The following is a 24,867-nucleotide window of genomic DNA, read 5'->3' on the forward strand; positions in this document are numbered from 1 at the left end:
CTCGGCACTGACGCGTTGCTCCATGGTTGTTTCCAAGTCGGCCACCTTTTTCAGAAGAGCCTCGTGCTCCTGGTCCTTCTGCGCCTGCCGCGACTCCCTAGTGCTTGCGGGCACGTCCAAGCCATAGTCGGCAAGCTTGCGACCTCCTCCGGCGCCGGGGACACGGTGGGGCTTGTCCAAAAGCGACCGCGCCTTCACGGTGTTCAGACCCACGATAAAAGGCGTGTCCCACGGGACTTTGCCGGTCGACGTCCGGGACGAGGAGCCGGCTGATTCGGCGGCTGCTTGTTCCGTCAACTGCCGAAGTAACATGAACAATTTTAGAATGTAATGGACTTGGTGAGCGAGTATCAAATTAATAAGCTGGTAAATTGCTTACCACTGCTTTCTCAAGTGCCATCACCTTCGCGTCGGCGACCAACTCAACTCCCACCACCACATCAGGTTTCGTGACACGTTTCCCAGCCAATTTTCTATGGTATCGAGATCTGAGATATGCCCTGAAGAGTGGGTCTTTGTACTTGGCAAAAGGGGGCTCGAGGCTAGCGTTTATGTAGGCTGGTCCTCCTTGTCCCATACCGGTTGCTTGCCTTCGAAGCCACGGCAACCGAGATTGTGGTGACCGATGTTCTTATCCGCCAGCTCCTTCCCCCAGGTCGATTGTCGTTTGGTGTACTCGAGCTCCTCGTTTTCCAAGAATTTATTATACTGCTCTAGCGTCATCCGCGGGAAGTGGCGCTGGATCTCTTCCCAAGTCTCATTGTCACCAAGCATCCCCCTCAGCATAGTTTTATAACCGCTGAGGTTCTTGGAGAACTTAGAGAGGGCTCGTCTGTTCACGATGTTATCCTTGGGATCCTCGTTCCTGTATTCCACAGGGAACTCATACCGTGCGTGCAGCCGCGCAAGGAGTTGGGCCTGCGAGATGCTGCTTCTTCTTGGTTCGGAGTTTCGTCTCGTTGACGTCGACGACGTCCCGAAGGATTGCTCCCGGTTGGAGGCCGTACCCCTTCGCCACGTGCTTGGGCTCGGTAGGAAGACCGGTCTTGGCGTCCACCGCGGTGATTATGTCGCGAGTGGTGCCGACCCTGTTTGGGCGCCGCTGCTTCCGTTTCCTCTTGGCCTCGGTAGTAGTATCCGAGCTACCCCCGGCAACGCCACTGTCGGTGGTCTCGTCGGCAGCCCCCCTATCATCCTCACCATCGTTGTCCATCTCATCACCCCCCTCCTCCGAGGACTCATCATCGCTGCCTGGAAGGTCCTCCAGCTGATCCGAGACCATGAGCCTGTAGTGCTCATCCAACTTCCGCTGAGAAGACCCGTCAACATCTTCGTTGGGGTCTGCAGAAGATGACATCGCTGGCTATATCTACCTAGCACTGCACAAACTAGCATACAGTAGCATCAAAAGTACTGTCACAATAATGATGAGTAATGAACTACTCAATTAAACAGCCAGTAACTAATCGTGCAGCCAAAATATATTAGTAAACAGAGTTAAAACTGTTTCAGTAATGAACTACTCAATTAAACACCCAGTACTAATAAGCTGGAATTAGTTTTTTTTCACTTTTAATGACACACAATTCAGTTACAAAATTTAGTGATTGTGAATATACTTGTAGTCCTCACTAAATAGGCTGAATACCGTGCTTGATGACCTATTCTTATGCTGCCAGAAACTAACTTTTCTGATTCTACTCGGTGCTTATCACCGCACTGTCTAATGCATGTACTACTAACTCTCCAAACTGCATGCAAATTTCTCTATCATGCACACACACTTAGCCACTAACTTAAATCTACCAACATAGCAAGATTAAATACTGCTTTCTACCGCTGCTAACTAAACACAAGCAACTCTACATGATTAACACTGGTTAACTGTTACACAACTCTTCTCTACGCTGCCACGGCGAAAATTCGGCATGACCTTTGCTAAAAATGGTCATGCCAGAGTGCCAGAAATTCGCCGGAACGGAAGTTAATCAACATTCCGGTGAAACATTGGCACTCAATGTACCTGCAGACATTTCTATGTTGATCAACAATTGAATTTAGCAATGCACTTCACACGCCCCAGCAAGAATAACTAATGCATCCGGCAAGGACTTCACTGGCCACTGTAGATTTTTTCTTCCTTCAATTTCAGAATTTCAGTTACGTCAATGCAACAGGGAATCCTAAACAAGAAGGAATACTAGATGCATAAAAGTTCATATATATCAAACAGGCTTTGCTTGGTTCAATGCATTTGTAATTAGTTCCAACTTGTTTGGGCCCCTAGAATCTCACTGCCAACCAGAGTATACACAAGATCATCAGAACGCCACGAGACGAGAGGATTAGAAGATCAACCTGTCCCAGAAAAATAAAACGACGACAGGATCATAAGTTGCACTTAAATTTAAATTTCTACGTTCAATCATTGCAGCAGCTCAGCCAGCTGCTCGAATTGGCAGGCACACATCTTCAATATCCAGACACCCTCACTAGCTGTCCCTTGACCAACTATTTACACTAAATTTGCTTGCTTGTAAAGATGACAGCAGAGGACACCAAAGAAATTTTGTGATAGCCCTTAGCTGGAACTGCACATGCATGTCGGCTGATACGAAAAGAGCAAATAATTAAGAATGGAGTAACGTGCTAGCCTAGGCAGTACAAATATGAAGTGTGTCCTGGGGCATCCATTACTGAAAATTAATAGGAATAATGGATGATGTGGTACTAGGGAAGTGTTGCAACATATAGCACACAATATCAGTGAATCAGCCCAAAATATATGTAAAAGGGATTTCTATTTTCGTGCCCTCGGTTCCTTAGTTGTGCTCAGTTTTCCCCAGCCCCTTAGTTTTTCCTCAGTTTTACCCTAGCCTTTGTCTGAAGACCCGCAGAAGGAGCTCAGACGGAAGGAATCCGTTTATTTGGACGTTCTGTGCTGACGTGTTGCGCCGCATCGTCTGTGGGGCCACGTCGTGTGGGGCCGCGTCGCGTGGGGCTGGTAGAAAGGGACCGCGTGGGACAGGACGAGAAGCGTTTGGTTGCACGTGAGCAGGAGCTGGGTTTTGTCTCTCTCGGCCCAAATTGGCATTTTTAAGAGCACATTTTCCCCTCTTTCTCTCTCTGTCTTTTTCACCAAATTAGTATCAAATCTAGAGAAGCTTCTATTTCTGTCTTTCTTCAATATGGCAGCAAATCTAGTAGCAAATCTCTGGGGTTATTTATGCCTTTTGGCCCTCGTTTTTGTCCCAATATGGCAGCAAATCTAGTAGCAAATCTAGAAGCTATTATATGATAAATTCACAGCAGCATAATCAGAAAACTAAGTATAATACATAGGTAAACTGCATACAGTAGCCAAAAGCAGCCAATAACATTGTTAATGTTCACGACAAACTAAGCTGCAAAAATATACAAGATCACGCACGCAATGTATGGACAACAAGAAGATTAGGATGAATGAATTTGTTCTTCATTCCTCCCCATATATTTCTTCGTCGCTCCATTCGTGCATTTCCCCAAGGAAATATTCATTGAACTCCTTCCGTCTGCAGTGTGAGGCCAATACATCCTCCAAACGGTATGGTCTGTGTTCATTTCTCAAACCGTAGAGTCCTATTCTATCCACACGTAGTGGCCACTCATCCCAGGCATTTGTATCATGAGAGTACTCTCTGATATAACCCAAATCCGTGTAGTAGATGCTGCCAGGTTGAAGTGTCGGGTACACTCTGGTGTCGACGGAGATACACCGGATATAATTCACGAAGAAGGCATTACTGCCAATGTTACTGACCGGATGGAGAGAGCGGCTCGAGTGTCCACACGGTACACCAATGGTTTGCCCGCCAAAGCCGCGCCGACCAACAACACAAGCAGCGAGATCACCATCCGACTTCACAAGGTAGAACTTCGACGTCCAAGTTCTGGAAATGAAATTAGTGTCTCCATCTTGACACGGTGCTCGCGCTGCTGCAACCGTATATTGGTGCACACTATTCTTCCGATCTCAAAATTGTCCGCAGCTCATCGCATACAGTTCACCATTGAACGGGGTAATGCAACGCAAACAATGGTTCTTGATCGAAAATCTTCCTTCTCCCCAATCCCCATCTTCATTTATATCCTTAGTTGGAATGCTCTCATCGACCCAACCAATTTCCGGCGGGTAATGTGCGGCAACGAAGACCATAGTCGGGGATTTGATAACAGCGATCGATTTCGGAAAAACAGATGGCATCCGCGCCTCAAACATAGTGTTCGATTTCTTTGTGAGTGGGTTCAAGCAGCCGTATCTTGTGCGGCGGGTTCTTCCGGGCAAGCACGATGACGCCACGGGAAAAGCCGACGAAGTAGAATCTAAAATATATTGAAAAGATAACATTCAGCACTAAGATTGAAAATAAGATCTATGGTGACGCCACGGGAAAAGCCGAGGAATTTGAACCTTGCACGAACTGCAGATAGATCTATGGTGACGTAGCGGGATGTGCCGAGATGGAGGAAGGTGAACTCAGCGGCGCGTGGAAGGGCGTGGTGTAGCATGATCCATTCGTGCGGGTGCACGTCGGGATCGAGTAAACCCGAGCGCCAATTTCTACGGACTTGCCTCATAGCGGAGTAGCTGTCCACGTACTCCTCTTTCGCCAATAAGCATTCGCCGATCTTGTGAAGTGGTCCGTCGGCCGTGAGACCGGCCCGGTTCACGGAGGCGCCGCGCTTGGATGCGCCGCCCTCGGATGCGCCGCCCTCGGAGGCGACGGGCTCGGCGGCGACGGGCTCGGCGGCGACGGGCTCGGAGGCGACGGGCTCGGAGGCGACGGGCTCGGGGCGATGGCCGCCGGCGCATTCTTCTTCTCCATCGCCGGCAGGGGAGGGCTCGTACGGCGGTTGGGGTTTTTGGAGAAGTTGATGGGACGTGAGAGGGGTGGTTTCGTGCGTGAGCGATAATGAGACGTACCGTGTGCGAGAGGGAGGGAGAGAGGGGCTTACGCGTCCTAAATGCGACCCGCATCAACAATGGCACGTCTTCCACGTCCGCACCGCGACACGCGTCAACAATGGCACGTCTTCCACTTCCGCACCGCAACACGCGTCCTCGAGTCTAACCCCGGAAATTTAGATATACTCAGGTATACCCTCGAGTCATATACTAGCATTTTTTGTATGCTCAGTTTTCACCTTGAGTGCTAATACTGGCTAGTGCAATATACTCAGTTTTACCCTCAAGTGGCTGGTCAACAGAGAGTCAACAAATGGGATTAACTAGTTAAATGAGTTATTTAATGTGCAAAAAATTCCGAAAAAGAGTGGCACTTACTCATGGAGTCTTTACCACAAATTTCCACTTCTCAAATCATAGATAAATCGTAGATAAATCAAGTTTCACCACAAATTGCCACTTCTCAAATCACCTAGTAGCTATGAAGGTGCATGGTTTTCCATAATAAGTCCTACCCAAAACAGCTTTCCCCAAAACATACTTTGTCTGAATGAGACCATAATTTTCACACTCATGTAGATTTGTATTGCAAATAGTTTGAGGTAGGCCAAGATGGGTTTCATTGTACAAAACACGCATTTTCCATTTTTTAAATCTCATATTTGAATCCCTTAGTCTCGTTTACTACTCACTTGCCCTTGGTTTCTTGATACTACTCGGCTTTGCCCTCTCCCTTCACAAACTCTCACGGACGCCCAACATTGCCCCGATTGGTCTAGCCCATGTCACGCGGATCGTGCCCGACGACCGTTGATCGTATGATCTAACGGGCAGGATAACCCCTATCTCTCTCTCCGGTCGGGGCCACCACCCTCTCTCTCTCTCTGTCGTCGGTTAGCTTCACGCAAAGTTTGGTTTTCTCGCATTATTTTTCACGAGCTAAATTATAAACTCTTTTTAGGCATTACTTTTCACGCAAAAAATGATAAACCATCACCGATTTGTTGTAGCCATTACTTTTCACGCAAAAAAATGATACACCATCACCCATTTCTTGTACCCATTACTTTTCACGCAAAAAACGATAAATCATCACCGATTTGTTGTAGCCATTACTTTTCACGCAAAAAATGATACACCATCACCCATTTCTTGTAGCCATTACTTTTCACGCAAAAAACGATAAACCATCACCTATTTGTTGTAGCCATTACTTTTCACGCACAAAAATGATACACCATCACCCATTTCGTGTACCCATTACTTTTCACGCAAAAAACGATAAACCATCACCGATTTGTTGTAGCCATTACTTTTCACGCACAAAAATGATACACCATCACCCATTTCGTGTACCCATTACTTTTCACGCAAAAAATGATAAACCATCACCGATTTTGTTGTAGCCATTACTTTTCACGCACAAAAATGATAAACCATCACCGATTTGTTGTAGCCATTACTTTTCACGCACAAAAATGATACACCATCACCCATTTCGTGTAGCCATTACTTTTCACGCAAAAAATGATACACCATCACCCATTTCTTGTACCCATTACTTTTCACGCAAAAAACGATAAACCATCACCGATTTCTTGTAGCCATTACTTTCCTTTTAGGCATTACTTTTCATGGTAAAATGATAAACTATACCCCCACAACGGTCGTCTCCTCCTTAATTTATTGTGTATAAACCCCCACAACGGTCATCTCCTCCTTATTTTATTGTGTAAACCCTACAACGGTCATCTCTCCCTTATAAACACCCACACGGCCATCCCTTGTGTCAATAGGTTCTGCCTCTCTCTTCTTTTCGTTCACATACACTTTATCCATTGCCATGGCTTCCACGTCTCGGACGCGGACCGGAAGGGGAAGGGGAACGGGAAGGGGAAGTGGATCATCATCATTGCCACCACCACCGTCAACACTGCCATTGATCATAGAGGAGTTCTTCATCGTCGTCTATGAAGACCCTTTGGTCAAGAAGGTACGTACGCGTTCCCACATATATGATGCACGTGATTAATTATGGGCATGTTCTAAAAAACCTTTAATTTCAAGGGTTCCCTAATTTCAAACGATCGGCGCTCGATCTCTTTGCAGGAACTCCCAAAAAATTTGCGGACTATCTTGACGGCAAGGAGCCAGCTAAGGTGTATCTCGCGAGCAGCTGACTCGCGGTCCTCGTCTCTGGACCGTGGAGGTCCTATTTGACGGACAAGGCCGGATGTACCTCGACAAGGGCTGGGAGAAATTCGCCATCGCGCACGGTGTGGATTTCGGCTGGTTCGTACACTTCAAATATGAAGGCGATGATGTGCTCACGAGTGAAGGTGTTCGACGGAACAATGTGCAGGAGGTACTACTACTCGGACGACGAAGATACCGACGATGAAAGCGACGACGACGTGAAGCCATGCATCCATCCCCTTTAGATAATTAAGGGGATTATGACCAAGAATATATATGTAGCTTCATATGCATCGATTTAGAGATCTAGCTATTTTCTATATATTATGCATGTAAAAAATAATATCGCATTTCCACTATTATTCGAGCACCACATCCTCCAAACGATGCCGATGCCGATGCCGATATCGGCATGGTCGAACGGCTATGCTCGCCGCCACCGCTAGGTCAACGTCGGGATGCACAATGTTTAGCATAAGAGTCACTTTAGATTAAGCTGCGAAAATAGTCACGTGCCATGGGCTGAGGCGACCCCTACGGAGCGGCTCTATATTATATTCTCTAAATAAAATAGACGACCACAGCGGTCATTGGCTGCGGAGGCCCCACGGAGCGGCAATATATAATTTTCTATAAATAAATAGACGACCCACTGGTCATTGGCTGCGGCAGCCCCATAGAGCGGCCCCATTTGTCATTGGCAGCACCGCGTATACAATCGGGAAATAAAACGGCCCACGCGTCGGCGGTAGATGGATCCACCCGTCGACGACGAGACGGTCGGCGAGGAACCGACCTCACGGTAACGGTAAGGCCTCCGACTCCGACGGCAACCCGCGTCTTCGAGGGGTTTCAAACTAGAGGGAGGGGAAAACTGAGGAAAAACTAACGAGCTGGGAAAACTGAGTACAACTAACGAAGCAGGGGCACGAAAATAGAAATCCCTATGTAAAATATAGCCATAGGCGCAACACTATATGCAATCTAATGCAACCCCTCCGATCTAATGCTATCCCCAATTTGTTGCCACTATTGAGAGCTGTTCAATATGCTACTGTCAAGTTACTTAAACCCCATATTCCAATTGAAAATCAGAAAATGAACTGCCGGCTTTTCCAATCGAGTTATTTAATTGCTGCATTGTTACCCATAGATCAGGAATGCTACCCAGCGATTTCCAAGAAAGCAAGAAGAACATGCACAATTCGCAAAAAGGACGGCGCGACCGTGAAGCTAGGCTAGGGCGAGATGCGAGCGGGGTGCGACAGCGACGACTGTAATGAATCTAGGGAGAGAGGGAGGGGGCGCACCTGCGGTGGAGACAGCAACGACGGCAGCAGATCGACGGCGGCCATGGGGGTGGGGGACAGCAGCGACCGCGGCCTCCTTCCTCCTGCTAGTGGCCGACGATGGCGGCCTCCTTCCTCCTGCTGATGGCGGCCTCCTTCCTCCTGCTGGTGGCCGACGAACTGGTGGCACAGCGGCGGAGGTCTGGTGGAGGCGGCGACGGTGAGGAAGGAGGAGAGGGGAACGACGGTGTAGAGGGGAGAGAGGGAGGAAGGGGAGAGGGGCGCACCTGCGGTGGAGGGATCGACGGCGGCATGGGGCAGCGACGGTGGTGGATCGATGACGGCGGCTGGGGAGCGACGGCGACGGTGGGGGATTTTTTCGTCGATTTGGCCGTGGAGGGGAGCGACGCGCACACGGCTAAGTCATGGAACTACTACCCCCGGCGTTTTGGCGTAAACGCCGGCGGTAACTTCTGTTATCACCAGAATTTGACCGAGTCAGAGGTGGGCCGCGATCAAGATGGACTCGAAGAATATATATATAGAAGAAATACGTGAATCGGCCTTTTATACCAAGTTGGGCTTGTTTGCCCATGTATCTGTAACATATTAGATCGCATCGTAGTTTAGAAGTTAGAATCTTACTCGTGCACGGTTTGGTGCACGCCCACATTAGAAAGTCCGCTGGACTATAAATATGTACCTAGGGTTTATGGAATAAACAACAACTCACGTTCAACCCCAAAACAAACCAATCTCGGCGCATCGCCAACTCCTTCGTCTCGAGGGTTTCTATCGGGTAGCGACATGCTGCCTAGATCGCATCTTGCGATCTAGGCAGCACAAGCCCCACGTTGTTCATGCGTTGCTCGTATCGAAGCGCTTTTGATGGCGAGCAACGTAGTTATCATTAGATGTGTTAGGGTTAGCATTGTTCTTCGTTTAAGCATGCTTACGTAGTGCAACCCTTGCATATCTAGCCGCCCTCACGCCTATCTTAGGCGTGGGGCGGCACCCCGCTTGATCATTATTTAGTAGATCTGATCCGTTACGATTGCTCCTTGTTCTACAAGGATTAGTTTAATATCCGCAATAGTTAGGCCTTACAAAGGGGGGAGGATCCAGAGTGGCACGTAGGGTGGCGTTCGCAAGTCCTAAACGGGATGTTCCGAGGATCAACTTCATGTTGGTTTTGTGGCCTTGTTTAGGATCGGCTTACGAGCACCGTGCGTGGCCGCGAGGCCCAACTCTGGAGTAGGATGATCCGATTATGCGGTGAAAACCCTAAATCGTCGTAGATCTCATTAGCTTCATCTTGATCAAGCAGGACCACCAAGTATTCGTGCACCCCGTACGAATCATGGGTGGATCGGCTCTTTGAGCCGATTCACAGGATAACCCGAGAGCCGATCGAGGCTCGTATTTAATGTTTACATGTATGCCCCGCAGAAACTAAGCGAGGCATCCCCATCACCTTCCCGACCGGGTATAGGTCGGTGGCACGCCCTTGCACTTCGCAACGCCGCGTGTGACCGAGAAGAGCATTGCGGGCCGTCGCTCGGAGGGGTCTCGGCCCAGCCGCAGCTCTAGGCTCTTCCCGGCTCTACGGTGTTGACAAGGCCGCCGCCCGCCGGTGGGTTTTGGCAGTCAACACATTCTCGGCACGACCGGTGGGACAATCGTCTACATCAACCACATCGCCATCTACATCCGAGATGGCGGACGGCACGCCGCGATCACCTACGAGGATCCGCCTCGATGACCTCAAGAAGCAATACAACGAGATCAAGGCCACCCTCGAAGCCGACCTCATCGGCTCTTTTCGAAGAACCCGTTCCCGTGGCATCGGATGGAAGGGGTTCTCACCGCAAGGTGCGCTCGATGGGATAGACCTCTCTACCCCGTCGGAGGAACGCACCGTGGGTCTGCGGCGAGGAGATCAACTACCCGGTGGCTCACTCGCTACACCGCCACTGCGAGAACTTGGTCAACGTGTTGGAGCGTGTCGCTCGCGCGTGATCCAGGAGATCATGAGCCACCGGTACTCGCCGTCAGGACCAGCTCTCGGGACTCATCAAGGAGAGTTGCCATTCCGAGTCCCGTCCACCGCTGCCATATGCGTTGGCAGCACCTCGCTGAAGTGCCGACTACACCGGCATTCCTCGTCTACTGGGATTGGTGGCGACCCTAGTGACTACCGAGTTCTTAATGGAGGCGCCTAAGGAGATCCCTCATGGATACGCGTGCATGTATGTGCCGGATTGTGGTGACCGGGCACTCACAAACCAGGCCACAACATCGGGGACTCCGGCGAAGACAGGAGGAACGTCGGCGACAGAGCAGACGTGGCTAACTAAATACGCCACACCGACGAAACTCCCGAGCCCAGCTCCTGCAAATGGCTCAGAGCTGGAAAAGCAAACATGGCAGGCCAAGTACGCCACCCCGGCGAATCTTCAGAGTGCAACTCCTGCGGCCAGCACAGCGGATCGGATCGGTACCATACCGAGAGACCAGTTCGGCATGATGCCGAAAAGAAGGGCGATCGGCTATTCCAAGCCGTACCCCGACGATTACGAGATGATCCCGCTGCCACCTAAATATCGGCTCCCCGACTTCTCCAAATTCGGTGGATCGGATGGCTCCAGCTCCATCGAGCACGTCGGCCCGATATTTGGCTCAACTAGGACCGGCTTCGGTGTCGGATCAGCTGCGCGTGAGGCTCTTTTCACGAGTCCCTCACGGGATCGGCTTTTGGATGGCACACCTCTTTGCCGACAAACTCCATCCGAGTCTTGGAAGCAATTGGAAGAACAGTTCCATATGCAATACCATTCAGAAGCTTCCGAGTCTGGCATTGCCGATCTAGCACAACTACGTCAGAAGTGCGGGGAAATGGTGACAGAATACATCCAGCGCTTCAGGAATCTTAGTAACCGATGTTATTCGGTTCGTATAACCGAAAAGGAAGCGATCGAGTTGGCAGTAGCAGGCCTTGCAACACAGCTCAAGGACATGGCCTCCCAAGCAGATTATCCCTCGCTGGCGCACATGGTTCAGAAACTATCAGCATATGAACAGCGCCACCCCGACCTGTACCAAGACAAGTTCAAGCGTGCAGTAGTTATGGTCGATACGGAGGAAGACGAAGTGCCCGCGGGAGGCCAAGAGATAGCGATGGCCGAGTGGACTCGGGGGGAACCCCGTGGCCTGCAAATGGGTAAAGCCACCAGTGGCCGCCCGGGGATTTGATTTTGACGTGACCAAGACCGAACAAATCTTCGACCTCCTGCTCAAGGAGAAACAGGTTGACGATTCTCGAAGGTCTCAAGTTCCCCACGGCGAAGGAGCTAAACGGAAAGCCGTACTGCAAATTCCACAACTCGCTTTCCCATGCCACCAACGACTGCCGGGTGTGGCGTCGGCACATCCAAGCGGCGATAGAGAAGGGGCGGCTAATTTTCAACCAGATGCGCCATGAAGGTCGACACCCAACCCTTCCCCGCCGTTAACATGGTAGAAATTATCTACCCCGAAGGTTGCCAGCCGGGTCCCTCGTTCAAGCATCAACATGGTAGGACCCGGAAACCACTCGGCAAAGATGGAGATGAGGGCAGCCGCTCTCATAGCAAGGATACGAGAGGAGGCCGCTCCACGCGATCGGCTCCGTCATGATGGCAAGCGCTATGTCACCGAGGGAGAGGTGAAGAATATAAGATATCGGCGACCCCTCTCTCGATCACCTCCTCAACAAATATGTGAGTCGAGTATGACCAACGCCGACGGCACAATTACGATGATAGAGGAGATCGTCCGGCTAGAGAAGCCGGAAGATATTGTCGGCAGGATCGCGATGAGGAGGAGCACGAGCGCCGTGCCACGGAAGCATCAAGGGAGCAAGATGACAACGCCGGACATTGGGACCGCCCCTTCTTCGGTACACTGCTGGGATTCAGGAATGAGCCGATTGCCCACAATCGGCAATTGCCCAGAATGCAATCAGAAAAGAAGGAGGCAGCCAACGTGTCTGTGTTCGAGCGCCTAGGGCCTCTCCCGCCACAAAGCAAACGCGCTGAGTCACCTCGTTGGGCAGATCTTGAGGATTCGGAAGACGAGGGAGAAGTGGAAGAAGACAGGTACCACCGGCCAAGGTGGTGCCCTGACGGACTCAGCCGTTCCCAAAAGCGCAGGGTTCAGCGATTGCGCGGCCTGGAGGAAGCCGAAAGGTTATACCTGCATACGCTAAGGAAGGCACGACCTGATCTGGCCGCAAAGGTTCAGCGAACCCTGGATGAAGAGGGTCGTCCACGGAAAATGGAGTGGCGCCCCAAGCAGAGGAGAGCCGATGATGAGACATCGGCTGGCACAAACATGGTACTCGTCTTGCCGACAGAGCTTAGCGCTCCACGACTCTACGGAGCACTCAAGGTGGACGACAGCAAGCGCATCAAGTCAGAGGTTGGGTTGGTTTTATCCAGCCTAACCAAGTAGCAAGATCAAACCAATGAGCAAATCAGGAGAGGCTGATCCTTGTGGTCGGCCCCAAAAATTTATGAAGGGAACTTACAAAACCTTCAACGAGCAAGCAACGTGGAGGCCGATTCCAGCAATCGGCCAAAATTATCCTCACCCACTATTCTGCCTGGGTTCAACATGTTGTCCAACAGAGCCGATACCATCAATTTTCTTGACAGAATCGGCTCGGGGGGGCACCCAGGTAGATAAAATACGAGGATATGCAACGGAAGCACCATCATCTTCTGTTGATGGGTATTGGAATATGGGGGGGCCGATGCACAGGTCGGCTGTAAAAAAAAAAAAAAAAAGGGGTGAAAATTCGAAAATTTTCGAACACAGCCGATGCAGCAGACATCGACTTAAGGATATAGCCGAGGATATGTAACTGTTACGATCAGAGGGTCAATGGAGCACGAAGGGAGATTTTAATGGAAGAACTCCTCAATGGAGTAGTTTAAGGGCTCGGATCCTCTCTTCAAGAACAATGCCAAGAGCAGCCTGGACGTGCAGATCAGGTCAAGGATGGATTGCATGAGATCCACCAAAGGAAAGGAGCCGATCTAGCCGGCAAGGCGCAGGAAGAACTGAAGAAGCTCGGGGGGCAGCTCACCTTGAAGGTTCTCTGCTTGGGGCTATGTCATGAGTTAAGGCTAATGTCGGCACATGTGGCTGATTCGCCTTGATTAAGGCTCGGGGGGCAGCTCGCCCTAAAGATCGTTGCTCTGGGGAGCCGATTTGGTTGGAATCGGCTAGCCCTACGACACAAGCTGGTTTGGAGAGCGGTGTTCACGTTACGGAGTCATCAGTTTGAGCATCCAAGGCAGTTCCAGGGCTCTTTTAAAGTCGCCTGCTCAAAGATCAAGTCGCCAGCTTACTAAGATCGGCTGTGCCATCGTCATCGGCAGAGCCAGCTAGCTTGGAGGGATGGCTAAATTGGCCTGTCTCGCAGATTATCATGAAACTGATGCGTTGCCATCGGTCACTAAGCATGGATTAGGCCAACGGTCGACGGACTCAAGCATGAAAGAAATCGGCGAAATCAAGTTAAGGGAATTCTTCATTAGTATTGGGATTTCTTACAATGGGGAGCCGATTGCTCAAGGAAGGAAGAACAAAAGAAGGGTCTATTGACCAATCCACTACCGCTAGGCCTATACTATTAGATCCTAATCTACGGGCCATCATCGCCCTCATCGTCATCCTCGGAACTCTCCATCGGCACCGCTGCCGATGGGCTCCTCGTCGCTACTCCCGTAGCCCTCCACGGGGGCTTCATCCCCGTCTTCGTCGTCGCTGCTGTCGTCGTCCCACCACATGCGGAGGCGTTTCGCCGGCGGGTAGCCCTCGAGGGAGTCGTCGTCGTCATCTTCTTCTCCCTCTTCTTCAGAGGTGGGACAGCCGTCCCAGGAGAACTGGTCGTCCTCACTTTTTGACTCCAGTTCCCCGTCGGCGAGGAACTGAAGATCTTCATCCCCGCTGGTCAAGGACTTGTCGTCCTCGGACCAAATGGAGGAGGCATGGCTCTCCTCGTCCCGGTCTTCCGGGGCACGAATTTCCGGCGGCGTCTCGCGGGAGGAGTCGGACCCGTAGGAAAACTCGGAGGAAGAGGAAGAAGACATGGCGGCACAGAGGGTTTTTGGTGCTAATGCGAGGAGGACGAAGGAGACGCAAGCTGTTTAGAACGGTTAAATAAAGGGGATATGAGAGAGATTCAATGCCACAGCAGCTTCCGAGGAGATGTTGCCCAACAGGAAAATTTTGCGGCCACGTGGAGAAGTGGAAGGGGCAAGGCATCATGATGGGGATTCTGCGGCAGTTCTGCTCAGCCACGACATGACCCGACGAAAGAAAGCGTAATGATTTTGGAAATGTCATTTCCAAAACCGAGGGGGCATGTGTTATCACCAGAATTTGACCGAGTCGGAGGTGGGCCGCGATCAAGATGGACTCGAAGAATATATATATAGAAGAAATACGTGAATCGGCCTTTCATACCAAGTTGGGCTTGTTTGCCCATGTATACGTAACATATTAGATCGCATCGTAGTTTAGAAGTTAGAATCTTACTCGTGCACGGTTTGGTGCACGCCCACATTAGAAAGTCCGCTGGACTATAAATATGTACCTAGGGTTTATGGAATAAACAACAACTCACGTTCAACCCCAAAACAAACCAATCTCGGCGCATCGCCAACTCCTTCGTCTCGAGGGTTTCTATCAGGTAGCGCCATGCTGCCTAGATCGCATCTTGCGATCTAGGCAGCACAAGCCCCACGTTGTTCATGCGTTGCTCGTATCGAAGCGCTTTTGATGGCGAGCAACGTAGTTATCATTAGATGTGTTAGGGTTAGCATTGTTCTTCGTTTAAGCATGCTTACGTAGTGCAACCCTTGCATATCTAGCCGCCCTCACGCCTATCTTAGGCGTGGGGCGGCACCCGCTTGATCATTATTTAGTAGATCTGATCCGTTACGATTGCTCCTTGTTCTACAAGGATTAGTTTAATATCCGCAATAGTTAGGCCTTACAAAGGGGGGGAGGATCCAGTGGCACGTAGGGTGGCGTTCGCAAGTCCTAAACGGGATGTTCCGAGGATCAACTTCATGTTGGTTTTGTGGCCTTGTTTAGGATCGGCTTACGAGCACCGTGCGTGGCCGCGAGGCCCAACCTGGAGTAGGATGATCCGATTATGCGGTGAAAACCCTAAATCGTCGTAGATCTCATTAGCTTCATCTTGATCAAGCAGGACCACCAAGTATTCGTGCACCCCGTACGAATCATGGGTGGATCGGCTCTTTGAGCCGATTCACGGGATAACTCGAGAGCCGATCGAGGCTCGTATTTAATGTTTACATGTATGCCCTGCAGAAACTAAGCGAGGCATCCCCATCACCTTCCCGACCGGGTATAGGTCGGGTGGCACGCCCTTGCACTTCGCAACGCCGCGTGTGACCAGAAGAGCATTGCGGGCCGTCGCTCGGAGGGGTCTCAGCCAGCCGCAGCTCTAGGCTCTTCCCGGCTCTACGGTGTTGACAAGGCCGCTGCCCGCCGGTGGGTTTTGGCAGTCAACAACTTCGCACTCACTAACATGTGGGCCATAGTTAGTTTCCACCGGCGGAAAGGGCCTAATTCGCCGGGGGTATTTTTTTCCCCAGCTGGCGAGACGCCTTTAGTTGTATAAGCATGTTAATTAATCAAAACCGAGTCCTTAACACAGTGGTGCCAATCTCGATCTTATGCTGAAGCACCCAGGGTTCGAATCCCTGTGGATGCAAAAAGGCCAACCTTTTTTTTTCCTTCCCTTTTATAGCTAAGACTTAATTCTTAAATTGTAAAGTCCTTTTGGCGACATCCGATAAAAAATCAATGAAGGATAAATTGCAAGACATAAATTTATGATTTTAATTCTTGAATTGCTTCAAAGTCCTTTCGGCGATATCCGATGAAAAACCAAGACATAAATTTAGGATACACTTGAGAAGGACAAATGGTTGTTCGAGAGATAATTATTATAAATACACAAATGACTTCAAAGTCCCTTCCGCTTGATCCTTGTGACCCCACCGGTATCGTCGCGACTCCTTGTGGACGGAGGAACACTTGACCTAGGTAGCGTTGTCCTTCTTCTTCTTAGTGTGTAGGTTCTATCGTCTTCATCGGGTTCTTCCATCATTGGGTCTCAGACGAGGCCGTCGAAGTCTTGCTCATCGGCAACTCCATCCATTCCGACGAGGGCCCTTTTTCCTCTCCTTACGACAACACGGCTGGGCCTTGACGGGTCGGTTATGAAGAAGCATTGCTCGACGTGCTTAGCCAATACCCAAGGCTCATTTTGCGCGGTGGGGTTCTTGGTCTTGGATTTGGGGGGCAGTCGCATGGTGGTGACATACGCATCTTCTTTTATGACGTCCGTAGCCCATCTGACACGAAACATCGGTAGCTTCTCCCCGACATAGTCGAGCTCCCAGATTTCCTCGATCCTTCCATAGTACCTTTTCTTCTCTTCACCCGTGTACGATTCCATCGTCACACCCGAGTTCTGATAGTCGCTTTTTTTGTCTCTCTCCTCTGTGGAGAATGTGTAACCGTTGATGTCGTATTTCTGATAAGTCATGAGGTTGGGGGCGGGCCCATAAGACAAGGCCAATATCATTTTGTCTACGTCGCTTGCCATTGGTGGGGGATTGGCATCAATGCCGGTGTTTGAACCAGCTCGCGAAAGAGGAGTTGTGCGCTCTAAATACCTCTTGTTCCGTCATCGGCTTGTCGGCCCTTCTCTTGATCATGTTTATGTGCTGATCCACCCAAGGCTCTACCTCGTTCATGTGCTGTAGTGCTACTAAGTGGGCCCTGTTAAAGTCTGTTCTCCTATCATCTTGATCGGTGTCGAGTTCCCTCCTGCCAACGTTGTGGCCTACTCCCTCGAATCTGCCGAGGTGCTTGTTGGCGGGCAATCCAACCGGACGTGGGTCATCCTCGTTTAAATAATTCTTGCAGAAAGAGATGCACTCCTCGGTGAGAAAGCCCTGGATGATGCTTCCATCCGGATGTGCCCTGTTACGAACGTATCCTTTGATGAAGCCGTTCATTCTTTCTAACGCCATCATGTTGTGAAGGAACGCGGGCCCAAGATCCTCGATATCGTCCACTATATGCACCAGCAGATGGACCATGGTGTCAAAGAATGCGGGCGGGAAGTACATCTCCATCTCGCATAGGATGGTGACGATCTCTTCCTGCAGCCTCCCGAGTTTCTTGACGGTTATCGACTTTCGAGTGATGACGTTGATGTCTACGGGAGCTTCTATTCTTGTAGACAGTGTTGGGCCTCCAAGAGCAGAGGTTTGTAGAACAGCAGCAAGTTTCCCTTAAGTGGATACCCAAGGTTTATCGAACTCGGGGAGGAAGAGGTCAAAGATATCCCTCTCATGCAACCCTGCAACCACAAAGCAAGAAGTCTCTTGTGTCCCCAACACACCAAATAGGTGCACTAGTTCGGCGAAGAGATAGTGAAATACAGGTGGTATAAATAAGTATGAGCAGTAGCAACGGTGCCAGAAAAGTGCTTGGCGTGTAGTTGATGGTGGTGGTATTGCAGCAGTAGTAACGCAGTAAACAGTAAACAAGCCATAGTAACTCAGCAGTATTTAGGAACAAGGCCTAGGGATTACACTTTCACTAGTGGACACTCTCAACATTGATCACATAACAGAATAGATAAATGCATACTCTACACTTTTGTTGGATGATGAACACATTGCGTAGGATTACACGAACCCTCAATGCCGGAGTTAACAAGCTCCACAATAATGCTCATGTTTAAGTAACCTTTAGTGTAAGATAGATCAACGCTACTAAACCAAGTACTAGCATAGCATGCACACTGTCACCTTCATGCATATGTAGGAGGAATAGATCACATCAATATTATCATAGCAATAGTTAACTCCATAATCTACAAGAGATCATGATCATAGCACAAACCAAGTACTAACACGGTGCACGCACTGTCACCATTACACACGTGCAGGAGGAATAGAACTACTTTAATAACACATCACTAGAGTAGCACATAGATAAATTGTGATACAAAACATGTTGCAATCTTAAAGAGATATAAATAAGCACCTCACTATGCCATTCAACAGTGAATAAGTATTCTCGTGAAATCTAGCCTAAGAGACCCACACGGTGCACACACTCGTCACCTTTACACACGTGGGACTAGGAGTCTCCGGAGATCACATAAGTAAAACTCACTTGACTAGCATAATGACATCTAGATTACAAGCATCATCATATGAATCTCAATCATGTAAGGCAGCTCATGAGATTATTGTATTGAACTACATAGGAGAGAGATGAACCACATAGCTACCGGTACAGCCCCGAGCCTCGATGGAGAACTACTCCCTCCTCATGGGAGCAGCAGCGGTGATGAAGATGGCGGTGGAGATGGCAGCGGTGTCGATGGAGAAGCCTTCCGGGGGCACTTCCCCGCTCCGGCAGGGTGCCGGAACAGAGATCCTGTCCCCCAGATCTTGGCTTCGCGATGGCGGCGGCTCTGGAAGGTTTTCGTGGGTTTCGTCAATCGTGATAGGGTTTTCTCATCCGGGGGCTTCTTATAGGCGAAGAGGCGGCGCAGGAAGGTCGAAGGGGGCCCACACCCTAGGGGCGCGCCCCCTTGGCCGCGCCGGGTATGGTCCGGTGGCCCTGCCCCCCTTCTCTGGCGGTTCTCGTGTGTTCTGGATGCTTCCGGGTAAAATAGGAACCTGGGCGTTGATTTCGTCCGATTCCGAGAATATTTCGTTACTAGGATTTCTGAAACCAAAAACAACAGAAAACAGGAACTGGCACTTCGGCATCTTGTTAATAGGTTAGTTCCAGAAAATGCACGAATATGACATAAAGTGTGCATAAAACATGTAGATAACATCAATAATGTGGCATGGAACATAAGAAATTATCGATACGTTGGAGACGTATCAGCATCCCCAAGCTTAGTTCTCGCTCGTCCCGAGCAAGTAAAACGATAACAAAGATAATTTCTGGAGTGACATGCCATCATAAACTTGATCATACTATTTGTAAAGCATATGTAGTGAATGCAGCGATCAAAACAATGTATATGACATGGGTAAACAACTGAATCATAAAGCAAAGACTTTTCATGAATAGCACTTCAAGACAAGCATCAATAAGTCTTGCATAAGAGTTAACTCATAAAGCAATAATTCAAAGTAAAGACATTGAAGCAACACAATGGAAGATGAAGTTTCAGCGGTTGCTTTCAACTTATAACGTGTATATCTCATGGATAGTTGTCAATGCAAAGCAATATAACAAATGCAATATGCAAATATGTAAGAATCAATGCACAGTTCACACAAGTGTTTGCTTCTTGAGGTGGAGAGAAATAGGTGAACCGACTCAACATAAAAGTAAAAGAATGGTCCTCCATAGAGGAAAGCATCGATTGCTATATTTGTGCTAGAGCTTTGATTTTGAAAACATAAAGAGAGCATAAAAATAAAGTTTTGAGAGGTGTATGTTGTTGTCAACGAATGGTAGCGGGTACTCTAACCCCTTGCCGGACAAACCTTCAAAGAGCGGCTCCCATTTTATTTTATTTTTGGATGGCACTCCTTCCAACCTTTCTTTCACAAACCATGGCTAACCGAACCTCGGGTGCCCGCCAACAATCTCATACCATGAAGGAGTGCCTTTTTATTTTAGTTTTATTATGATGACACTCCTCCCAACCTTTGCTTACACAAGCCATGGCTAACCGAATCCTTCGGGTGCCGTCCAACAATCACATACCATGGAGGAGTGTCTATTTTTGTTAATTAATTTGGGACCGGGAATCCCATTGCCAGCTCTTTTTGCAAAATTATTGGATAAGCGGATGAAGCCACTAGTCCATTGGTGAAAGTTGCCCAACAAGATTGAAAGATAAACACCAAATACTTCCTCATGAGCTATAAAACATTGACACAAATCAGAGGTAATAAATTTTGAATTCTTTAAAGGTAGCACTCAAGCAATTTACTTTGGAATGGCAGGAAATACCATGTAGTAGGTAGGTATGGTGGACACAAATGGCATAGTGGTTGGCTCAAGTATTTTGGATGCATGAGAAGTATTCCCTCTCGATACAAAGTTTAGGCTAGCAAGGCTTATTTGAAACAAACACAAGGATGAACTGGTGCAGCAAAACTCACATAAAAGACATATTGAAAACATTATAAGACTCTACACCTGTCTTCCTTGTTGTTCAAAACTCAATACTAGAAATTATCTAGACTTTAGAGAGACCAATTATGCAAACCAAATTTTAGCATGCTCTATGTATTCTTCACTAATAGGTGCAAAGTATATGATGCAAGAGCTTAAACATGAGCACAACAATTGCCAAGTATCACATTACCCAAGACATTATAGCAATTACTACATGTATCATTTTCCAATTCCAACCATATAACAATTTAACGAAGAGGAAACTTCGCCATGAATATTATGAGCTAAGAACACATGTGTTCATATGAACCAGCGGAGCGTGTCTCTCTCCCACACAATCATGATGTAATCCAATTTATTCAAACAAAAACAAAAACAAAAGCACACAGACGCTCCAAGTAAAGCACATAAGATGTGACCGAATAAAAATATAGTTTCAAGAGAAGGAACCTGATAATTTGTCGATGAAGAAGGGGATGCCTTGGGCATCCCCAAGCTTAGACGCTTGAGTCTTCTTGATATATGCAGGGGTGAACCACCGGGGCATCCCCAAGCTTAGAGCTTTCACTCTCCTTGATCATAGTATATCATCCTCCTCTCTTGACCCTTGAAAACTTCCTCCACACCAAACTCGAAACAACTCATTAGAGGGTTAGTGGACAATAAAAATTCACATGTTCAGAGGTGACACAATCATTCTTAACACTTCTGGACATTGCATAAAGCTACTGGACATTAATGGATCAAAGAAATTCATCCAACATAGCAAAAGAGGCAATGCGAAATAAAAGGCAGAATCTGTCAAAACAGAACAGTCCGTAAAGATGGATTTTATTAGGCCACCAGACTTGCTCAAACGAAAATGCTCAAATTGAATGAAAGTTGCGTACATATCTGAGGATCATGCTCGTAAATTGGCGTAATTTTCTGAGCTACCTACAGGGAGGTGGACCCAGATTCGTGACAGCAAAGAAATCTGGAACTGCGCAGTAATCCAAATCTAGTACTTACTTTTCTATCAACGGCTTAACTTGGCACAACAAAACACAAAACTAAGATAAGGAGAGGTTGCTACAGTAGTAAACAACTTCCAAGACACAAATATAAAACAAAGTACTGTAGCAAAATAACACATGGGTTATCTCCCAAGAAGTTCTTTCTTTTTAGCCATTAAGATGGGCTCAGCAGTTTTAATGATGCACTCGCAAGAAATAGTATTTGAAGCAAAAGAGAGCATCAAGAGGCAAATTCAAAACACATTTAAGTCTAACATGCTTCCTATGCATAGGAATCTTGTAAATAAACAAGTTCATGAAGAGCAAAGTAACAAGCATAGGAAGATAAAACAAGTATAGCTTCAAAAATTTCAGCACATAGAGAGGTGTTTTAGTAACATGAAAACTTCTACAACCATATTTTCCTCTCTCACAATAACTTTCAGTAGCAACATGAGCAAACTCAACAATATAACTATCACATAAAGCATTCTTATCATGAGTCTCATGCATAAAATTATTACTCTCCACATAGGCATAATCAATTTTATTAGTTGTAGTGGGAGCAAATTCAACAAAGTAGCTATCATTATTATTCTCATCAAGTGTAGGAGGCATAGTATAATCACAACAAAATTTACTCTCCATAGTAGGTGGCGCAGAAAGACCATTATCATCATCAGAAATAGGAGGCAAAGTATCATCAAAGAAAATTTTCTCCTCAATGCTTGGGGGACTAAAAATATCATGCAAACCAGCTTCCCCAAGCTTAGAACTTTCTATATCATTATCAACAATGGTGTTCGAAACGTTCATACTAATATTACTACCAAGCATGCAAATAAGATTTCATAGGTTTTTTAATTTTCGCATCAAACAATCCATATTTTAAATCAGGAAATAGAATAAGAAGCTCACTCTTGTACATTATGCCAAACTAGTGTAAACAAGAAACAAAAAGATGCAATTGCAGGATCTAAAGGAAATAGCTTCGAGCACACACACAACGGCGCCGGAAAAATACTTTACCCGAGACCGTAGTATGAGAGCCTTTTTACCTTTCCTCCCCGAGCAACGGCGCCGTAAAAGTGCTTGATGTCTACGGGAGCTTCTATTCTTGTAGACAAGTGTTGGGCCTCCAAGAGCAGAGGTTTGTAGAACAGCAGCAAGTTTCCCTTAAGTGGATACCCAAGGTTTATCGAACTCGTGGAGGAAGAGGTCAAAGATATCCCTCTCATGCAACCCCGCAACCACAAAGCAAGAAGTCTCTTGTGTCCCCAACACACCAAATAGGTGCACTAGTTCGGCGAAGAGATAGTGAAATACAGGTGGTATAAATAAGTATGAGCAGTAGCAACGGTGCCAGAAAAGTGCTTGGCGTGTAGTTGATGGTGGTGGTATTGCAGCAGAAGTAACGCAGTAAAACAGTAAACAAGCAGTAGTAACTCAGCAGTATTTAGGAACAAGGCCTAGGGATTACACTTTCACTAGTGGACACTCTCAACATTGATCACATAACAGAATAGATAAATGCATACTCTACACTTTTGTTGGATGATGAACACATTGCGTAGGATTACACGAACCCTCAATGCCGGAGTTAACAAGCTCCACAATAATGCTCATGTTTAAGTAACCTTTAGTGTAAGATAGATCAACGCTACTAAACCAAGTACTAGCATAGCATGCACACTGTCACCTTCATGCATATGTAGGAGGAATAGATCACATCAATATTATCATAGCAATAGTTCACTCCATAATCTACAAGAGATCATGATCATAGCACAAACCAAGTACTAACACGGTGCACACACTGTCACCATTACACACGTGCAGGAGGAATAGAACTACTTTAATAACACATCACTAGAGTAGCACATAGATAAATTGTGATACAAAACATGTTGCAATCTTAAAGAGATATAAATAAGCACCTCACTATGCCATTCAACAGTGAATAAGTATTCTGTGAAATCTAGCCTAAGAGACCCACACGGTGCACACACTGTCACCTTTACACACGTGGGACTAGGAGTCTCCGGAGATCACATAAGTAAAACTCACTTGACTAGCATAATGACATCTAGATTACAAGCATCATCATATGAATCTCAATCATGTAAGGCAGCTCATGAGATTATTGTATTGAACTACATAGGAGAGAGATGAACCACATAGCTACCGGTACAGCCCCGAGCCTCGATGGAGAACTACTCCTCCTCATGGGAGCAGCAGCGGTGATGAAGATGGCGGTGGAGATGGCAGCGGTGTCGATGGAGAAGCCTTCCGGGGCACTTCCCCGCTCCGGCAGGGTGCCGGAACAGAGATCCTGTCCCCCGGATCTTGGCTTCGCGATGGCGGCGGCTCGGAAGGTTTTCGTGGGTTTCGTCAATCGTGATAGGGTTTTCTGATCCGGGGGCTTCTTATAGGCGAAGAGGCGGCGCAGGAAGGTCGAAGGGGGCCCACACCCTAGGGGGCGCGCCCCCTTGGCCGCGCCGGGGTATGGTCCGGTGGCCCTGCCCCTCTTCTCCGGCGGTTCTCGTGTGTTCTGGATGCTTCCGGTAAAATAGGAACTCGGGCGTTGATTTCGTCCGATTCCGAGAATATTTCGTTACTAGGATTTCGAAACCAAAAACAGCAGAAAACAGGAACCGGCACTTCGGCATCTTGTTAATAGGTTAGTTCCGGAAAATGCACGAATATGACATAAAGTGTGCATAAAACATGTAGATAACATCAATAATGTGGCATGGAACACAAGAAATTATCGATACGTTGGAGACGTATCGGACGTCGAAGACGTTACACGAGTCGGTCAGGCGTCGCACGAACGTGCGGTTCCATTATCCCTCGGATAGCAACCGGAAGTATTCGCGTCATCATGACATGACAGGTCATGAGACTTCATCCCGCTGAAGATTTTTTTCGTCGGGTCCAGCCATCTGCGTATCAGCCCCGCGTAGCCTAGGGGAAATTTGACTTCTAGTAGGCACTTGAAAAATAGTTCGAGCTCATCGGGATTTAGAGTGAAGCAGGAGGGGCGAGGAGTTTCGCGCTGCTTGGCCACCCTTTTGCGTTTGCGACCATCCGTCTCCTCCTCCTCGGTTTCCTGGTCAACCCGGGCGAAATGAAGCTCTTTTCGATATCAAGGGCCATCAAGTCGTGTCTTGCTTTCGACCCG

The sequence above is a fragment of the Lolium rigidum genome, chromosome 3, assembly GCF_022539505.1.
Source record: "Lolium rigidum isolate FL_2022 chromosome 3, APGP_CSIRO_Lrig_0.1, whole genome shotgun sequence".
Classification (NCBI taxonomy): domain Eukaryota; kingdom Viridiplantae; phylum Streptophyta; class Magnoliopsida; order Poales; family Poaceae; genus Lolium; species Lolium rigidum.